Source organism: Varroa destructor, unplaced genomic scaffold (genome assembly GCF_002443255.2).
Source record: "Varroa destructor unplaced genomic scaffold, Vdes_3.0 BEIS01000001.1, whole genome shotgun sequence".
Classification (NCBI taxonomy): Eukaryota; Metazoa; Arthropoda; class Arachnida; order Mesostigmata; family Varroidae; genus Varroa; species Varroa destructor.
Window position 1 is genome coordinate 38,800,941 of NW_019211454.1, and position 19,755 is coordinate 38,820,695.

The following is a 19,755-nucleotide window of genomic DNA, read 5'->3' on the forward strand; positions in this document are numbered from 1 at the left end:
ATCTCAAAATGACATTCTATTCGGGAAGTGACTAGCAAGTGTTTATGTCCACGCTATCTACCCAGATAACCATTACGTACAGCAGGCACAGCGCTATCTATTAAAAACCTATTAAACAGGTAGATATCCGATGACGTTTGCTTTCAGTGTCGAGTGTTGCGGGCCATTTTAAATATCATACTGGGTTTTTTTCCAAATTATACCGCGTAGAATAAAAATGCCATTGGCATTCCTAGGGAAACAGTTAGCTCTACTTGAAATACGCGACGAAATGCGTAAAAAGCTAAAGCTATACTTATTCAAAACAATCGAGTATATTTTCACCTGTTGTAGGGTTCGTGTGTTCTATCAGGAGCGTCTTCTCAGATTAAACATTTGCGAGCTATGCCACATTCATTCAATAAGTCAACCGCCCATTTCAACATAGTCTTTGCCAAATCGATGGATTACGTTGAGTCGATGGTATACCGCAACTTTACAATTTCTGTATGCATTTGAGGGCTATATAGTCCAATGTTGGAGGGTGCCCCAGAGATTTTTTTATTCCCCAAGCCGAAGTCGTACTGCCTGTAAAATGATAGAAAAAAAAGACACTAATTTCCATTTTTTTTCGCAGAAAATGACTTGTAGCGAGTTTGGTTTCAGTTATGTTATTAACTTGGCCAGTAGGTATTGAAACATCGTTCTATGATTCTAGGATGAACCTATTTTGATGAACATTAACCAGTATTTAAAGTAGTATATCTTAATACGCTGTGCGGTGTTACCACGTGGCAAGATCAATTTGTGTGTTTGCTTGGGAGATCAAAACTAAAAATTCGAATCGTGTATGCCTGCTAATGTGTTGGGGTAGAGGATATCAAATTTTGCAGGCGTACTGAGAAATAACTCGTGCTTTTTATTTGCGCAATCAATTCGGACTTGAACGCATTTCAGTGTGAAGCTTTAAAGATGATGAAGAGATTGATTCTTTCGGGTCTTACGTGGTGAGACAATCGCCTGTCGCTAAGGCCATTAGATAATTTTGCAGATCCTGCTTCAACCGCGTTTCGCTATAAGCTTAAGCTAGCAGGTTTCCACATAACAATATCGTTCAAAAGGCAGACATCTCATTCTATTCTCTATTACCAGCGCATGTGTCAACGATAGGGCAATCAGCTCATACCCTATAAAATTTCCGACAAAAAAACATTTGCAAACCCCGTCTGCGGTCCTAGAGGAAAACGTAACGAAACCCGACAGTAAGTATGTGTCAGGCATCTTGGGTCTGCTGGCCTATTTTAGGACTCTGAAGAACATCTTTGAACAAGGCAAACTGAATGCTCAAGCTGGTGTACTCCTAACGGTTTTGAGGAACTCCACACTGCAATTAACAACAACGGTCACCATTAACCACTACTACCGATATCATAGTGAGATGGGTCGAAAGAGTTTCAGAAGACTGTCGAGCAAGCCAAAAATTAATATGGACGTTACTGAAAGTTTGCGATAATGACAGATCCAAAGAAACTTAAACTCGGTCATTCGTTGAAATATTACAAATATTTAACACATGCTTCATGATATTGTAATCGCAGCTTCAATAGATAAATAAAAAAATAAATTAATTTATTTCATTATTAGGTCGAGTAGATCAGTGAAATAGCAGAAAGCTCATGGGAGTTATCTGCCTCCCATCAACATAATAGATAGACCAAGTTTCTGACTAAATATTTTTGATCAGTAGTATACACATATGTACGCGTTTTTCGTTCTAAAAGCAGTCGAGTTATATGGCCTATTTTTTTTAAGGCCTTCGATTTATTATCCTATAAAAGTTGCCGCTCTGACGAATGGCTGGCCGGCTAGACATCTTGTATAACATAACTGAACTGTTTATATGTGAGCCTGTGGACGTTTGTTACAATAGCCAAACAACGACATAATATCAGCTTGACCGTAGAATGTTTGGTACAGCGTTTTCGAAGATTGCTTTTAAAAATGTATTATAACAGTATTTCAACGTCAATTTCAAAAAGGTATGATGTTTTTCCGTCAGCGATCTCGGTTCGTCTAAGTAGCAATTTGTCTCTACTAAACCGAATTTATTTCTGCACGCTTGGGGAAACCAGATCACAAGGTTCTAGATCTGACCATGAACAAGCAATACATTCTTTGGTTCATGACAAACAAAGCATACATGACGTGGCTAAAACAAACCCAGCTACTTTCGTATGTTACTACAAAGGACTATATCAACTTCAAAACCTCCTCGTTCACATTGAACTTCGTAACTCTAGACCGGACGTTTATATCACATATGGTCCGACACGTACGGGAAAGTCCTGAGCTGCTATTAAGATCGCTAATACCTCCTCAATACATTACAAAAATAGGTCTCAATGGTGGCAACAAGAGGAAGCCGTCACACCGGATGACTTTCACGGCTGGATTGCCTGGGATGAATTACTCGAAAGCTGCAATAGATACCCATACAAAGTCGAGACTAAAGGCTACCATGAAGAATTTACATCATAAAACATCATCATTCTCAATCATCAACAAATTCTCATCCTAGCCTATGGTACAAATCTATAGGCTATGATCCTGCCCCTTTACTAAGTGATCGAGTTAGTTGTTTAATTAATACTGAAAACGATACACCTGATATTACACATTTCTTTATACTTTAACAGAAAATGAAGACAAAAATTTAATTAGTAAGGCTTTCGATTTTATTTAAGACTTGTTTTCTTTTTCTCCATATGTTAATGGCTTTTTCATTATCTTTTAGTGAACTATCACATGTATTCCATTTTCTATACATGACCACAACGATTTTTATTCTAGGTTTTGGATCATTAGGCGTTACGTAAGGTGACCATCCAATAAGTGGTCCATTTAATAGAGTAGCATCAGTACCTATTGGTAACCACAAATTCCTCGGTGTTTGGGTAACCGATGAACTTGAACTTACTTTACACATGAACCTTGGTATATATATAAATTTTTGTATATCAAATGGGCTATAACACCTTGACCCCATAAAAATCGTTTAAATTGACTTGGAGCTGCTGTCCCTATATGATAAGATTTAAAACACATTGGTACTGAACGATCATTATTTTTAGCTGCTTCACCTGTTGCTGGATGACTAAATAACTTTTAAAATGTATTTTCATACTTTAAAATGAGTATATTGATCTCCTATTTCTTTATGTATATCTTGAAGTAACTTCGTACTAAAAAAATTTATTTACTCCTCCTAAAGGGTCGTATGTATTTATAAATCCTGATGACTTAGGAGGATCAGTCGTATTCTTCGATAATTCTTGATACGATTTGATTACTACATTTCTTCGTACGGAAATAATTCCTTTTAGATTTAATAGGCTTAAATTTATAATAATTTTTACGACGTCTCCTCCTAAGGGTTTTAGTAATTGATCGATGATTCGTCATCCTAATGCTATTATAAATGGCTGTTGAGGCAAATGGCGGATTTGCGTAGATAAAATTCCGAAAAAATTCAGTGCCACTCGGTGATGCCGCCGCTGCTAAAAGCGCGAAACCTCCGTGTTTTATCACGCCTAGTAACGCTTGCCGTTTAACTGTTCCCTTTCTTCTTATCTTAAGGGGTTGTTTCACTCTTCCCAACAATGGTGCTAGTTCTATATCTGTCATTTAAACAAGACATTTAAAGATTGTGCACAGGAGAACGCTCGCTCCGCCAGCGTTCACAGTATCACCTTTGAAGGGAACTAAAGAGGTCTGCCCCGCTCATCGATGTTATCGCTATAAGTGGCAGTTGTTATCTAATCTTATCTTGGCCGTTCACTCCCTTTTATAGACTTCTCTCGTCCTACAAATGCTGAACAGTTACGTCTCGAAGCGACTAGTAATATTAAGCAGTCACTTCGCGCTATAAAATGGCACGCCACAGTAGATGGATCTTTACGCTTAACAACTACACTGACTTTCATATGAGCGTGCGTAGTGAGCTTAGGTGAGAGTCAGTGTAGTTAAGATAAGATTAGATAAAAACTGCCACTTCTAGCGATAACATCGATGAGCGGGGCAGACCCCCTTAGCTTCCTTCAAAGGGGATACTGTGAACGCCCGCGGAGCGAGCGCTTTGCTGAGCATAACCTTTAAGTGTTTTGTTTGCATGACAGGCATAGAACTAAGACCATTATTGGGAAGAATGAAACAAAATCTTAAGTTAAGGAGAAAGGGAACAGCTCTTCTGTACTGAATGGCATTTCGCACCGCGGCCCTGTCTATTTCTCAGGCCTCAGTTAGCAAGTGACGTACGAAGTCGGATGAAAGTCTGACGAAGAATCCGTGTACGTGCTCACAAGTTTATGCATGAATGTAGGTGCTTGTGTACCAAAGAAAAGTTTAGCAGTAAAAGCGGTAAAAAAAAAGCGTGATTTCATAAATAATTTATGCCTTGCTGTGGAATTCAGGATGATGGACGTAAACCTAGCTATTCAGGTTCTCGATTCTCGTGGAGCGGTGAATATTTTCTAACAATAATATTACATGTTTGACAATGCAGTGCGGTGCGAAGGACAAATGAAGGCCTATGGCGACGGGTTACAATTGAATACTGTGGAACAGACCGTCAATTTATTTAGTGTTAATTAAGGAAGCATCATACCACCATCTAGTTTTATCGGCATTTTATTATATTTGGAGTTTTAAACACAAGCGTTGTTACGTTTGTTATCTATATTTTACTACAGAAAATTAGCTTTCTGATGGTTTTAACAGTAAATCGATAACGTAGAACGTGAACACGTTTTGCGACTATGATGACAGACGAAAGAGAACGTGTCCACGACCAAAACAGCGATTATCTCCGAATGATAACGTGAACCTGCAGGTTGAATCCTTCTGATGGAAAAGGGCTCGCCTGGAATACCAAGCCCGCTCATTCACAAAATAAGCAATCAACTGCGATGTCAACAAAAGCAAACGTGCCTATCATTGATCTCCACAAGATCGAACGTCTATGTCAATGCAAGATGTCCAGTTTCGATTCTTATATATGTATGTACCTCGTGCAAAAAAAAAGCTTCAAAACAGCCTCAGCCTTCCTACACAATTACGAATAGTCCGGCAGACTAAGTGACGTTCTAGATGATAGCAGAGTCCGGCGCGTGATCAGAGTTAAGCTGCTGTATTTAAAGATGCGCTGTCTGTCGAGAGTCTCCGAAATTAGCACAGAGAAGTACAAACATGCCTTAAAAATAAAAGAGCCTAAATCGCTAATCAAGAGGTGACTCCAATCACGTTTTCAGATTTCGTCACGCCACGTAGACCTCAATTACGTTCGCCTTTGGCTGAAAAGTGGTTTCAAACAGGGCCTTTGGACACCAAAGGAGAAAATTATTTTGCCCGTTCTGAGCTTAAGTCCTGCGAGCACATGTGACAGATCAAACTGTTTGTAATACCACTATCCATTTTGTTACCCTGTACCTTAAGTAAGGTTGTTTTACGTATCAATAAACCGTTACCTTCAGGTTTAACAAACGATCGACAGACAACAACGCAAAGCTCTGCGATCTAGTTCACGAAGTGACCTTGAAGTGCAATAAGGGCAGTTGAGATAAAAAAAAAACTATTTGTCGGTACAGACGTGTGACAAGGTTACTTCGATGGTGGTACAAAAACACAATAACAATGTGGGTCGTTCTAGTCCACTAAGAATAAGAGTTATTTCAGAACGTTAGTATCCGTAATGTTTACATAACAATTGGAGTTGAGTTATTCGTATAGTTCTTTAGTTTCGTATAGTTCTGCCCAAGTCAATAAACACGAGAGATCCTACTCGTTGCCAAACGACACGTTTGTGACCAAAATATTATGAGAATGCAGCTGCATCACTAGAAAGATGCATTCATGTAACGAACGTTTTGTATAGACGACCAAGCGACAATCCATCGTGTTTGACAAAGCACCTGCGTGCTATAGCGGGAAACACAACACCCCTATACGTATTTTAACTGTATATCTTTAAATCTAATTGTCCGCTAAAAGCATTTTCACTAAATAAGTTCCGTCGCTGTTCTACGAGTCCGCTTCAATATGCTACAATTTTTGAGGGTCGTTAGAAGCGTCGCTACTTAAAAGTCTCATGTATGCTTTGAATTGTAATGCTGATATCATATGTGTGCTTTCCACGAAAGGAAAAAAAACTATTAAACATCCATGAGCTATGATTTTTAAAATATTATCTCGAAAAGTACAATATACTATGCCAATAGCTTTGCAAACCTGACAGTACGGATTATAGAGCAGACAAGACAAACGTATACTATAGGCCATTACCCAAAAGAGCTGCAGCCAAGTATATTTGGTATCCTTCAGCTGAAAACTAAAAAAGTCACAATCAATTTCTCTATTGTAGCATCTACTCAATTATGTCTCAGTTAGGCTCTTATTTTGACGGAAAGATACATTGATATCATTGATAATGCTCAATAAAGCTAGCGGGTTATCATGAGCCTAAAAACCTCTTCAGCATTTTTGTTTAGGCTTATGTAGCAGATGTGCTATCTGTAAACATCCCTATCGCTAGCTGGAAACAATTTTAATGACGCCGTCTGAAGTCTGCAAATATTCATACAATTCGTATTTGTGAAAACCCCAGACAAGCAGTTCTTGGCTACGGACGCCTGTAATTGATAAGCGAACGCGTGCGGGGACCGATTTAATTTTCACAGATTTCTGTGTAATGACAAAATATATGAAGGTTGAAAAAGAAATGCTAGGATTTTCCTTGCAATGCACTATTTTATGCTATGACCAAGTCATAGGAAAAGCTTTCTACATTAGTTTCGCTCAGAAGAGATTCACATGTCTACGACGTGAAATACTTCTGTGTTTATTAGACATCTTCAGGCTCCGCCAATGGAGCGATGCGGTGATGCCAAACTGTAAGACAGGCGGCTTGTTCTTCATTGACGAACTTCTCCACAAAAAATAACGACTTCAGAGTGCAGTATTGTAATAGCTATTTGTTTCCCAACAGTTTCCAAAGGACATCAGAGGTCTAAATACTTTATGGGGTGTATGCTTGAAGTACTGAGAGTAGTCCATGATTCAACTTGGTGTGTGACACTAATGTATTTAACAACGCCAGTACCCCGATGAACACAAGCTGCTTCTACGATATATTCTAACTTGTCTCGTGTTTTTAGGTGAAATTAGTTTTAAGTAAAGTTTGCTACCAAAAAAAAACGCCTTGCCAAAGTGATAAGTGCTAAATGTCATGCCTTATTAATGTTGTTTAGAATTATCGGGATTGGATAACCAGTAAATGTTTAATCAGCTTTTCTCAAAGAAAGTCTAAACTGAGCAACCTCAATCCTTCATCTAAAGCGAGATAGGATGGTAGGAAATGTTTTTCCACCTGTGCACCCTCTAATAGAGAATACTTTTTTGGCTCATCAAATTTTCTGAAGGAAGTGTAACCCTTTTTTCTCAGTAGCATCGATGGTTGGGTAGTCCGTCCTTTCACTTACTGAACGAGACGTTTATTGAGAAATCAATAGTTTACTGCAGAAGTAGATAAGACCCAGTTCTGTCGTAGTTTTATATATTCAGATAACTACTGACGCTTTTCAATGGGTCGTGTGACACGAGCGTATTACATAGAATAGAACCGATCGTTTGGTAGCAATGCTTTATCGACGTTGAAACATAAAAAAAGCGTGGAAATATATTCTGTCTAAACTTGTAAAAGTTTCTTCAAAGAACAGGATTGTTGTATTTGAGGCTCAGAGACTCTAAAGATTATAATACCTGTTCTATTTAACGGAAGTCATAATTGATCTCTAGGTATATATGGCGGTCGAGAACCGTGCGGGCCAAATTTCTATACGAAGCTCTTCTGGTGCCTGCGGATCTTGTCGCGACGATGTTCGACAGATAAACGAGAATGGCCCAATGCGCAAAAAAATCCAACTCAATCTGCTTGCCTGTTTTTAAAGTAGTGTGTAGAGATCGCCCCTTAAAAATTATGTTTTTTAGCAGATCATCAGTCATGAATTGATGGTATCACATCTCACCACCGTATATCTTATTAACTGGTCAGCATTTTTACAAATATATGTGTGTTCCAAATAAGATCTTAATACCACATCTAAGGAAACGCATGATGGACTTATACGTGTGTTGCGTCTCTGAGCCGTTATACAATTTTTACCCCTATAGAAAATAAGTATCCCTGTGCCATATGCAAAATCCATATGCATGTCCATATGCAAAATCAACTAAATTTGGTGAAAGATGCTACCATGGATAAACGGGTGCTAGCGAAGTCAAAATTTGCTGCAGACCATTTCCACAGACACGGGAAGTTATCTCCTCATGTGTTCACGATCCCGCACGTTCTGACCTTCCCAGTCATAAGCTCGAGTGGGCATTCTCATATTTGAGTCTAAAGGACGAAGCACGTGAAGCGAACACAAAACAGAGTTCCGCATGTAAGCATATCCTTTGACTCAAATGGTAATGAAAGTTGTATTTACGATACGACTAGCAAGCTGAAGCGATAGAAACCCGTTTGTTCGCTAGCATAATACGAAATGCCCAGTACCCAGCTAAGAATTAAATTCCATTTGTAAAATTATGAATAAATACAAGCTGACTGCTTTCTTTGAAACTTTATTAGAAATTAACAAATAGTTCCTATAGCAGTCGCAGCGGTGTGAACAACGACGACAGAGTCTTTCTTCCGCCGGAAGCTCTACTGTTGCTTTTCAGAGCAGACAAAGGACACAACGGAAAGGACAGAGCCAAAAAAAACTTCGGTGTACTATAGTGGGAAGGACGGAAGAAAATCGTCAACAACATCACAGCCCCATCGCTGCTGCCGTGGGAGCAACCGTATATTATTAGTACGCGCCACCTGCAGGGCAGCATCTAATGAATTCGATCTATCTGACCACCCACCACGAACACCTTCCACCGCCCAAACTTAATTCCCAAGGAATACATTGAGAAGAAGATCCGCTGAAGTAAGCGCTGAATGACAGAAAAACCTGCGACTGGCTGAATAAGAAGGGCACAAGCAGGAGCAGGTCGGTAACCAATGTCTATTTAGGCTGTATTACCTGGTTAGTTTAAGAGTTTGCGTCGGTTTGAAACGGGGACTAGCAGGGGAGCTGAAGTGATGCGAGCTTCACGGATGACAGCCATTGGGGCCACGGGAGGGAGGGGACAGCTACGGCAATGACACTGGGGTAACTAGAGCAGTATAGCTAGAAACGCAAGGCGCCGAAGAAAACGCCAGCTACACACTTGCCGCTGATAGTGTCTAGGCAACTGCTGCTACTGTAGCATTCACAGCTATTGTACTGTTCTATTCGTTTATTAATGGCTCAGAACGCTCTATTTGGCTTCGTTTTCATTGTGAGAGTAGCGGTAGTGGGAGTAGCTGCTTCAATTTTAGGAAGGCCAAGCCAGAGACAAAATGAGAGAAAAATAGGAACGTTCCTAGGTATGTGCTACTACTTCTACCTAACCTGTAATTCAACACTTGTTGCTAGGAATACCAGGGGGCTGGATACTCAGCCTTTGACGAAGCTGTTGACAATAAGCGGCCAGCGGTAAGATACGGATGATAACAGCGTTCGCGGTGAGCAGTAAGACTTGTCATCGGCGAAGAGAGGTATTTGATAGAACGACAGTTACCGTTCTCGAGCGACAACCTCCATATGTAATTTCCTGGCTTTGTCTCGTCGCAGAAATATTATCTTGTGAGAAAGATCTTACGTTTATTAAAATGGTTTGTACGGATTCGAACAAACTGTTTACGCAAAACCGTAAGCCGTATAGTGAACTAAGCATCTATTAAGATATATCATCCACCCATCAAGATTCTGTTACAGATTGCTGGCAATTTGAAACATGGATGCATTTTACTTATAGAAAATACATACCGTATCGTATGGCCAGATACGGAGTTTAACAAAGTAAGTAATAAGTAGAAAAAATTGGATCATATACTATTAAAACGTTGAGATATCATCTCGGCCAAATGTACTTATTATGAAAGCTCATTAAAGTCACATCAAACTGTTATGACGAATATATTTAATAGAACGCCAAATCTTGCATACTCTTACCTCCCTAGAATGATATGAGGTTTTTTTCTTATTACCTGCGAACTTCCTAGACCTCAAATTCGATTATTCTAATTATCGATATAGGTAATAAAGTGATAATGAGCGTGATCAAATAACCGTTTTTCGAATGTTTGCTTCTCACTAAGATGGCGGCTCTCTCCGTCCGCCATGGAAGGTTTATAGTTAAACAGAGCTTATGCTTTACGAAAAATCAAAGCCTCTTCCAGATTACTCAAATTTAATTTTCGGCTGTCTCGTTAATGACGAAGCAGCGACGTCTGGTTCTTGGACAAGTTTAAAGGAGACCGACCACAGTTATCCAGCAGGCAAATGTAAACCTAGCATGAACAATCTATAGGTCGAAACTGCTCGTTAAAAAACACATATCTACAAGTAGGCGTTATTGCCTACGTCCGCTATTTTGCTCTTCGACGTGCTATAGCACTAGATTTTTTTATACGAAGCAAACTGAAATTAGCCCGTTCTCAATACAACCAAGAATTGTGGCTTTACATATATATATATATATATATATATAGAAGTCTATCTTTGCCGTACTTCGGAAATGTTTTTTATGTAACGCAGCACTTGAGTTGGTCTGTTGATCACTGACCGCTTCAGGATAGTACGAGCTGAATCACACCGCTTTTCGAATACAGAGGAGAAAGACTAAAAGGCCAAGTTCCTGTGTAAGATCTGGCCGGCTTGCACATTTTAGTTATCTCTAAATACATAGTTAAAAAAAAACGTTAAATATATACATTTGGACACAGCATAAATTGCCAATGCTCGTAAACAGAAATTCACGCACACGACGTTTCTGATAGGCTGTTACTCAATGTGTCGTGTTTCCGTCACCAGCCGTGAGAACCTGATATTACGAATAGTTGCTCGTGATAATGTAGTAGCAGGCCTGTAGGGTTACTCAGATTTTTTATGCAGACCTTTCATGGTGTACTCGTTTTCGTAACTGTTGATTATTACAATATGGTTTTTTTGCCTTCATTCACACCATTAGTGTAGTAACAGGTTGTTTTTCATGGGCCCACATTGTCTTTCTCAAAAATCAGCCATATTGTCAGCTTTTTTGCTCGCAATATTTTTATCTGCCTTAGACTGCAGCTATGTAAATATAGCTAGTCTTAAGCAGATCCATGATACGAGCTTAATACTCGTACAAAGGCAACCTGACACAATAGAAAAAGAGTCGATCTACTTTTCAAGCGTCTTCTAGGCAGTATGTGTTAACATCTTGAGCTCACACATCCAAAAATAGTTATAAACGCATTATCGATCTTTGGAGTACTTCACGCAAGTGAAATGCTACTGATTATTTTACCGCAAAAATTATATCACAGCGCTGATTATATAATTAATTATAATCGATCTACGTTCTAAATGTCAATCGTATAAGCATCACTAATGACTTCTGTTAAAACGTTAAGGATCAACAGGTGGATTGAAGGATACAAACGTTACCCGATGAAGTTCATAGCGCAACGAACATATATACATACATTAGCAATTCTACGTGTCTTCGGTTCTCCATTGCAATAAGAACGTCCTGCATAACATTTACGGAGCTTCCACAAACTGTACAATAGTCGTAATTAGCCATTACGTTGACGCTTTTGGCAATAGTCCGGCCGTGCTGCTGGGGGGGAGAAGGGGCGACAGCCATCACACTGTCTCATAGGGCTTCTTTTTAATATCCAATAGTCAACAAAGTTCCCCTGTCATCACTACGAAAAATATCCGGGCTGAGAAAGAGAAAGATTCCACTTACAAACAAAGCACTAGCAATTACAATTATTGATTCATTCGCAAACGCAAGAACGCTAAATAGAGAATGTTGCATATATCGTTAGCAATTAGCTAGGCGAGCGGTATCATGAAACGATCTGCATTTAGACGGACCGAATCCTCCGCGTTCGATCGATACGAACATGTTTGGTCGCGTCACGTCACTAGAAAACAGCCAATTGAAAGAAGAGCGATAGCGGGTTCCGATAACTTTGCACCCTTCAAAAATATCATTTCACTTTTGCTTTTAGAATGATCTTTCTCTTCGCGCCATTCGTTCACAGGTGGAGAAGCGCATCAATACGATACGGTCTGATTGCATCACACAGTATCTACACACGGCACCGGCTGTTACACGGCTGTTGAACGCTTGTACACCGACACAGTAGCCGCCGGTCTTTGCCTGACAAAGCTGCTTACCCCAGAGCTACGGTCGCTGCCCACTCGTTTCGAGCTAACTGGCATGTCTGTCATTGAGTAGCTGGTGAACTAGCTAGCGGGTTGTCAGACCGGCTGTTGGGGCCCGCGCCGCGCGGTGCTTCCTTACGGGACGCGTCGGCAGGGAAGCTTCTGAATTTCAGGAGTGTGCTGGCAGCCGGTCTGTGAAAGGGGCGGGGGGAGGTGGAAATGAAGTGGTGCGCCCTCCTCCTTTTTGGCACCGGTAGCATCAGCGCTACCGAGAACGGCAACGCCAGCGGCGGCAGAGGCAGATCTAACGCTACAAGCAAAAGAACGAGGGTAAGTTACCCTCAAATCGAGGCCTTACTCGTCCAAGGCAGAAGAGACCCTTGCCCATAGTTGAGGGGGAGGGACGGCTGGGACAATGGTTCTCTCTAGCGCGCTTGCACCTGTTGCGCCAAGGCTGTTTTTGTCCTTCTCTAACAGCTCTAAGCCACATATAGATTACAGCTTCGCCACCAAAGGCACACTACCGCATTCTATCCTACCCACCACGTTACCATGACAGCACCCACCGTTCGATCTCCCTAGGATTCCGATATAGCCCCGGTGAGGGCGTAGTGGGCAGCGTATTTATTTGGTAAGCTTGAGGGACACGTTATGGTCTGAGTTCGAATCCGAGTCTAGAAATACTTCGTTTCGTGGCCGAACGTCTAACTGGACATAAAGCTCAAAATATATAGCTTTGAAATTTTAACGTCGGAGTGGAGAAAAACAATGGTTCTTAACACGGGATCATGTCAACGTATCAGAGTGACCGTATATACATATACAATAACAGTTAGAGGCCGTTGACGAAAACGTATGACAAGAAAACAGTGCATACGGGCTAGTAATAGTTGTCACACAGTACTTAAGCATTATATCGGAAATAGAAGACCAAATCCAAACAAGTCAATCTGGGGATATTATTTCTCGGTAGGTCGCTTTAATAGATATGAAAACAAGAAGAGTTTGTAAAGTGCTTCCAATATGAAATGAGTTAACTTTGGAAACAACAAAAATCCGGCAGTCATATACATATGTATACCGTGTCGCTTGGAAGTACGCATTAAAAGATCCGGATACGTTAACAGAACAACACAGACTATAGCAGCAAGCTTTGCATACAAATACAGTGATGCAATTGTGTAACCTTCTTTACGTAAAAAACCAGCCGGAGTTTTCGAGCATCAAGGCTCGTGAAAGGTGAGCAGTGATTTCATTGAGGAGCCGATCACATTGGCCATGCTGTGAACGCAGGACCAAAATACAGGCAATCCTTATGCTCTACTACGATTCAGCAGACGAGCATAACTGAAACGGTTTCCTTCAATACCTAAACTACTAATACATTTCACATTTGATAGTGACTTATTTCGTTAGAACTCATATTTACCTTTGCGCGCAAATTTCCATTGGTTGCAGACGATACGAGTAAAACATTGACACTAGTAACAGTCTCTGTTTTGAATGGTCATAATTATTCGGTTCATCGCATGTGCATAGTCCTTTCTATTTCAATGGAATGACTCAGATTTACAACTGTCAGCCTTACGATCATTCTCGGGACAACTCATCACGTGTGGAATCGGTAGCGGTTTTCCTATTCAAAGGACTAGGAGGCGTTGAACTGATGTTAAGGGTACAGAATTAAAAAGGAGCTTTTGTTACAAACAACGATTTCCAGAACATTACACGACATCTGTCCCATATATTTCTTCCCTCAACGACTTCTCAGCTTCCACAAAACGTACACGTGTGCTCTGTGGGTGCGCGCGCAAGCACTTTTTCCTCCTACACACAATTTGCTCTCTTTCAGCGGCTCCATCGACCGAATGATTAGTAACAGTCTCTAATAGCGATGGGCGGGTTAGAGCGATCTCGTCATAAGCCATACAATTGTTCAGTTGTCGATATAGAAGACATGAGTAAGCTGACAATTTATATGCGATTCTCGATCCGACTTGAGGCGTTAGATTTTAATAAACCACCGATCAGTTCATTTTTACTGATGGCCTTTCTTTTACACGTTTGAATTTATGCTATGGGAAAATCGTGCTCGCAAATTTACAGACGCTTGCAGCAAATCACTGAGTGTTTACCGCTCGGCCTGTATGTTAGATAACAATTCAAATATGCACTCATACATGCACGTTAGCATTTACAGCAAAGACCCGCTTCGGTTAGCTGTCTCGGGGCGGCCAATGAAGTCCTTTTTTCCTTTTTGAAACGTCTCGTTGAAGCAGCCAGATTAGACTTCAACAGATTCCAACCAAATGCGACAATTCTACTCAACAGACGCTCGATAAATTTTTGCCGAAGACTGCTCTTATGAGTGGTCCTCTGATCCGTTAACTACAAATTGTCTTGACCGCAAGACCATTACGGATCCTATTGTTAATTATAACTGAGGAAAGTACGAACGGCCCACCAGTCTTCTTCTATTACCTTTGGGCATCGCTGTCACTCCCATTTGAGGATATCTATGGAGAACAGAGATTGTTCGTAGACAGTGAATCAAATGTATTGTTGCATTTTAATTCGTACACTGACGCGTAATAATAAATCTACTTTATTTACTTTTTCTAAGACTGCAACCGAAAACCGGCGGACAGCTCAATTAAATATCTGTATACAACAGATTTCGTTAAAAAAATATGATTACCCACATGCGAAACTATAGTACCCATTTAGCACGTCGAACAGTATACTTCTTTGCAGTATCACTCACAATTCACTGCTATAGTAAGAAAGATAAGGTAGAAGATAACTAGTAACAAATAAACCTCTAATAGCTTACATATACTTGTGGAAATACGCAGTTCATTATGAACCTGTTTAGAAAAGAGTTGAATTGAAAAACGAGAAATTGTTTGCCGTTGCTCTGTTGGGATTTAAAAACAACAGATAAGCTTTGAAAGCACTTAATACGGTGTACGCACATTCGGCAATGTACGAGCACAAAATGGCCGGCATCGACTTCCGCTGGCAGGCGAGACTAGCGGCATCTACCCAATCGATCCGCGATTCATTAGGCAGGCGCTTTCGCTTTGACAGCAACAGTAGCAAATGGTTTGGGTAAACGAGGGCTCTACAGTAGCCATTGCTGAGATGTCTTACGCGTGTTGATGAAAAGCCACTATGCAGGCAATGAGAGCGGCAGGCGGATGAGGACGAAGTATATTTGCTCCTCAGTTGGCGCTAGGCGTTGCCCACGAAACCACGAAGTCCTAATCGATTGGAGTCCGTCGATAATTTTTACTGCCAAATAGAGTTGCCCCTTTTTGCGACTTCTTTTAGACCGCGACTTGCTCATAGGGTCGATGAAGCTAGGCTAGAAATACAGAACGTCGCTATATAGTAACCGTATAAGCCGACAGACCCACACGCTTCCCTGACCGTTGGTTGCTTACCTGATACGTTAACTAAATACGGTAAGCCTATTTGGTTGCAGTGGACAGTTAGCGATATATAGAAGGAGCCTTCCACAAAATAAAACCAACGACCAACATCACCATGACTCTATGAAGACAGAACGTCGAAAACGGAAGACTAGCGGGGACAAGATGACCCCACACGATAAAGGCCGCCCGACGAAGATACGACGACGGCCGAACCGATAGTTGTTGGAGTAGCAAGAAGATACTTCATGGCCGACAAACATCATCAGCACAACTATAGAACGTTAGGGGAAAACGTATTAGATACGTGGTTTTGAAGGAGGCATGCTTTAGATGAACGAATGCTTTAGTTGTATGTGAGTACGTAGGTAAACGACTCTTTTTTTTTTAAAAACTCTTGTCGTCTGTGTTGTAACGGTTAGTATTCATGACTAAAAGTATCTTTATTTCGTCAAATGGAGCTCAGTTATTATGTACATTATATTGATATTCGCACACTAATAAATATACTCAATTTCACTTTCTTTACTTTATATTGCCCATGGTCCGACATGAATCATTTTAATAGGAGCTGTTTGCCTGCAGATCAGGCTAGTGGGATCTTAGTGAGACGTACTGGAACAGGACTAAAATATATGACTTCTTTATAGATATTACATTTCGGTGCCAGACATGCAGTAAATTCGAATTCTTTTATATTTAAGCTTAAGTATAACAGCTTTACTTCGCAGTAGTGCGGGCATTTCGGTAAAACTAAAGTTCTTAAAGGGTTGATAGACGTGTGACGATCTTTAACGATGAAACGCAACTATTAACTTGTCCAACGTGACATGGATGCTAAAATCTAAATTGGTATTATAATGATAGCAAGACTTCCTATAGACTTTGTACGGTGCTAGTTAAGACCGTTTTGACACGAGCGCAGGACAATTTAGAACTACATTAGTCTATTCCCATATAGATAGGTAATCTGCTGCCGTGTATAAATTCCCTATAGTACTAGAATAGACCGTATGGTATAAGTAAAAAATTTCAACGAGCTATGATGATGGAACGATTGCATAGCTCAGCATACATTATATTCAAAGGTGTTTACATTTATCGCAGACAACTATAAAGGGCACAGAAAGATAAAACGAGACAAATCAACAAAGTACACAATATCGCTAGGCGCATAAAAGCATCACTTTTCAAGATGAACCTATAAGGGAAACTAAGTGGCCTAAAAAAGGAAATTTCCAAATTGGGGGGGGGGGGGGGTGTACATTTATCAGTCTATGTTGGGCTCCGTCTAGCGTACGTTTATAGTTGTATACGTGCAGCATTCACGATGGTGGTAGCTTATGTATGATCTTTCCGCTCCAGCTGCTTGTGAAGAACAGATATCCTTCGATGGTAAAGCAGGTTATATGCGACATGGACCTTAGCTTCTGACAAGGCAGAGCATAATACTAGCTGATTGTCAAAAGAACGAAAGACCCTTACCGGCTGTCGCGTCGCAGCAGCTCGAGTCACGTAAACACTATTTTAAGATTTCCTGATACGAATTAAGAGGTGTGTTCCTCATATTCGAACGAATATTTAAGACAACTTGTTCCGCAAGCTACCCTTTTTTTTATTTATTTATTATTAAATAGGCTGCCGTGCAGAGATAGATATATTTTTTGTTTATTTTCACAAAGTCCGTGTAAATATTGCGAAATCTGACATATGAAGATCACTGACAAACCTAATCTAGTATTTTTAAAACCTTAAAGAATGTTGTTTATATGGACGACCTGGAAGGAATACAGTTAATGGTAGCGCTGATATATATATGTATATTAAGACTTTACGTTTACTACGCACTGTAATTAGATTTTTTGTTTGAAGACAAAGGATTAGAATAATTTTTTGCTTTTCTAGTTGAACGAGCCGTTTGGGTCTCATTGTAGCACTTTATTTTATAGGCATTTCGCAGCATACGTGGTCCTTTTTAGTCCTTTGCCAACATTCTTTAAATCACGCCTATCAAATCTGTTGCCTTTACATATACCTTTAATCATAACGGTAATGAAGTGTTTCTAACACTTATGACTAGCATTTATCGATGTATGTTGCACAAGTATTATTATCACCCTAGAAAAAGTTGTTGATTTCATTCGAAAGCAGCCTAAAGTGACCCTTTTTCTAATTCATATGTTAAACTTAGCCTGTTTTTTGCTCGAAACGCCTGGCCGTTTAAGACTAAAATTAGTTAAAGACTAAATGCGCAATCTTTAGTGAAATAAACATATGTATACCTATGCATTTAGCGAAGAGCTTGTGTAGCCCGCGATAGTCTACTTGCAATCCAGCGTGAATGTTCCTGTTGATGATATGTCTCTGTCCGTCTGCCTTTCTGCCCATTTTTGGCCTTTTTGTTTTATTTTTTTTATATCTTTTTATCTATGTAAATTGCTCTGCTATTCCGAAAAGAAGATTAGATTGTTCTTATTGACAAGTGGAACAATTCCGTCAAAAAGTTTTTTGCGATAGAGTTAAGTGAGCTGCGTCAAAAGAGGGACTGCGTAGCAAACGGCGAAAAATTGCTCATTTCCGCTACTCCACTAATCATACATCATTGTAAACTTTTTGTATGATCCTTAACTTATTCTACCGAGACGCTACAGCTTAAATCACGAAAGTATAGTCCATGACGTTAATGAAGACTATTTTAGAAATAATGTCGAGTGATGTTTGTCGCAAGCGCAAACAGAGGGTAACGGGGTTTGGTTAGATGGCGCATGGAGGACCTTAACGGTTTAAAGTTTGAAAAATGTGTAGACACTTTAAAGCCCCGCAAGAAAATTATTTTCTTTTTCGAAGAGTGTCACACACACTTCATCGTCACAACATCTTGAAAGCGGTATAATTCAATTAGGAATGAAGTACTTTGGCAGGAACATATGTTTGCTCATTTTGCAATAGAATTCACTATCGTAGTGCATAAAACGTGAACGTTCTTAAGTTGAAATCTTGACCTTTATCATACAATCACAACCCATGCCTGGTAATGCACTGTTCGGCAAGAAGAAACATGTAGGATACGGAGTAATAATATAAAGTTGTTAACCGAATTTTTGATTTAGGCAACGAATCGAAGTTGTCAGCGCGTTACACACCGTGTTTCAACCTTGAAATAATTGTTACCGTTGTCCTATTGCGATCTTAGATAAATCTGTAGAATAAAGGCACATTGGTAAGAATCTTATCCTCATTATCCAATTCTGTTACATTACGTTACTGCGGCGTAATCTGACGACACCAACATTCATTTCGTCACGCTTAATGCAGGCTTATCGCATATTGAAGATATGTCATTATTTCTCAAACAACATACACTAGGAGTATCATTTATCTTTACATTCATAGATATAACATAGGATTTGGGATTTTTATTTTTTTTTTTTTGCCCAACAGCTACCCTGCACTTCATTTGTCAGTTTAGCGTTCAGTACAGGCATGGTGATTGTTCAACGATCCATAGGCAAATTCAGGCTAATTTTATACAGCTTTACTATAGATGGACAGAACTTTCTCTGTATAAATGCGTCTGGTTATTGTTATCCTCGTACCAGGCACTATAACAAGGCGGCTGTGGATGCTACCTGAAATATGAACGTTGCGATACAAACATCAAATTCAAAAATGTATTTAAAGCTATGCATTGTAGAGTATAAATTCTACATGGATAACATGTTGTAGAACATAAAGAAAGATAAACTGTAGCCTAACTTTTTTTCTAAGTATAGTTTTTGATAGAACGTTGTTCTTAATACGTCATGTTTAATTGATAACCTCAGTTAAGCCTTTGTAAAATAATGATCCAAGCAACTTACCTGGAAGCATGCTGGCTTGACGCTCACTTTACCCCTTGCCTGCTTCGCTCAAATTTCATAACACCGCAATAAATGGCAAAATCGGCCTGACGTTTGGACCGCGTCCTCCTCGTTCCGACCTGCCGCAGCAGA

General features: G+C 39.9%; 1 protein-coding gene and 1 long non-coding RNA gene across 8 annotated transcripts in view; one reads left to right on the plus strand and one right to left on the minus strand.

The window, feature by feature from the left end:
* Window positions 1-12,706, minus strand: part of LOC111244815 (voltage-dependent calcium channel type A subunit alpha-1-like) — a 190,395-nt gene extending 177,689 nt beyond the window's left edge. Inside the window, exons 1-2 of one of the 2 annotated variants that reach the window (XM_086974619.1) lie at window positions 11,636-12,706; window positions 325-567 (exon numbers count right to left, since the gene is read on the minus strand). The gene's annotated coding sequence lies outside the window, so the exon portion shown is untranslated. The remainder of the gene's footprint in view (window positions 1-324; window positions 568-11,635) is intronic. The other variant, XM_086974621.1, reaches the window with a different exon arrangement.
* The window catches only part of LOC147758615 (uncharacterized), a 38,128-nt gene continuing 22,076 nt past the window's right edge, over window positions 3,704-19,755 (plus strand). Inside the window, exons 1-3 of one of the 6 annotated variants that reach the window (XR_015316927.1) lie at window positions 3,762-5,034; window positions 5,286-9,071; window positions 9,540-18,995. This is a non-coding gene — a long non-coding RNA (uncharacterized LOC147758615). Of the gene's footprint in view, window positions 9,072-9,539; window positions 18,996-19,755 lie in introns of those variants that run through there. The other 5 variants (XR_015316917.1, XR_015316913.1, XR_015316916.1 and 2 more) reach the window with 5 other exon arrangements.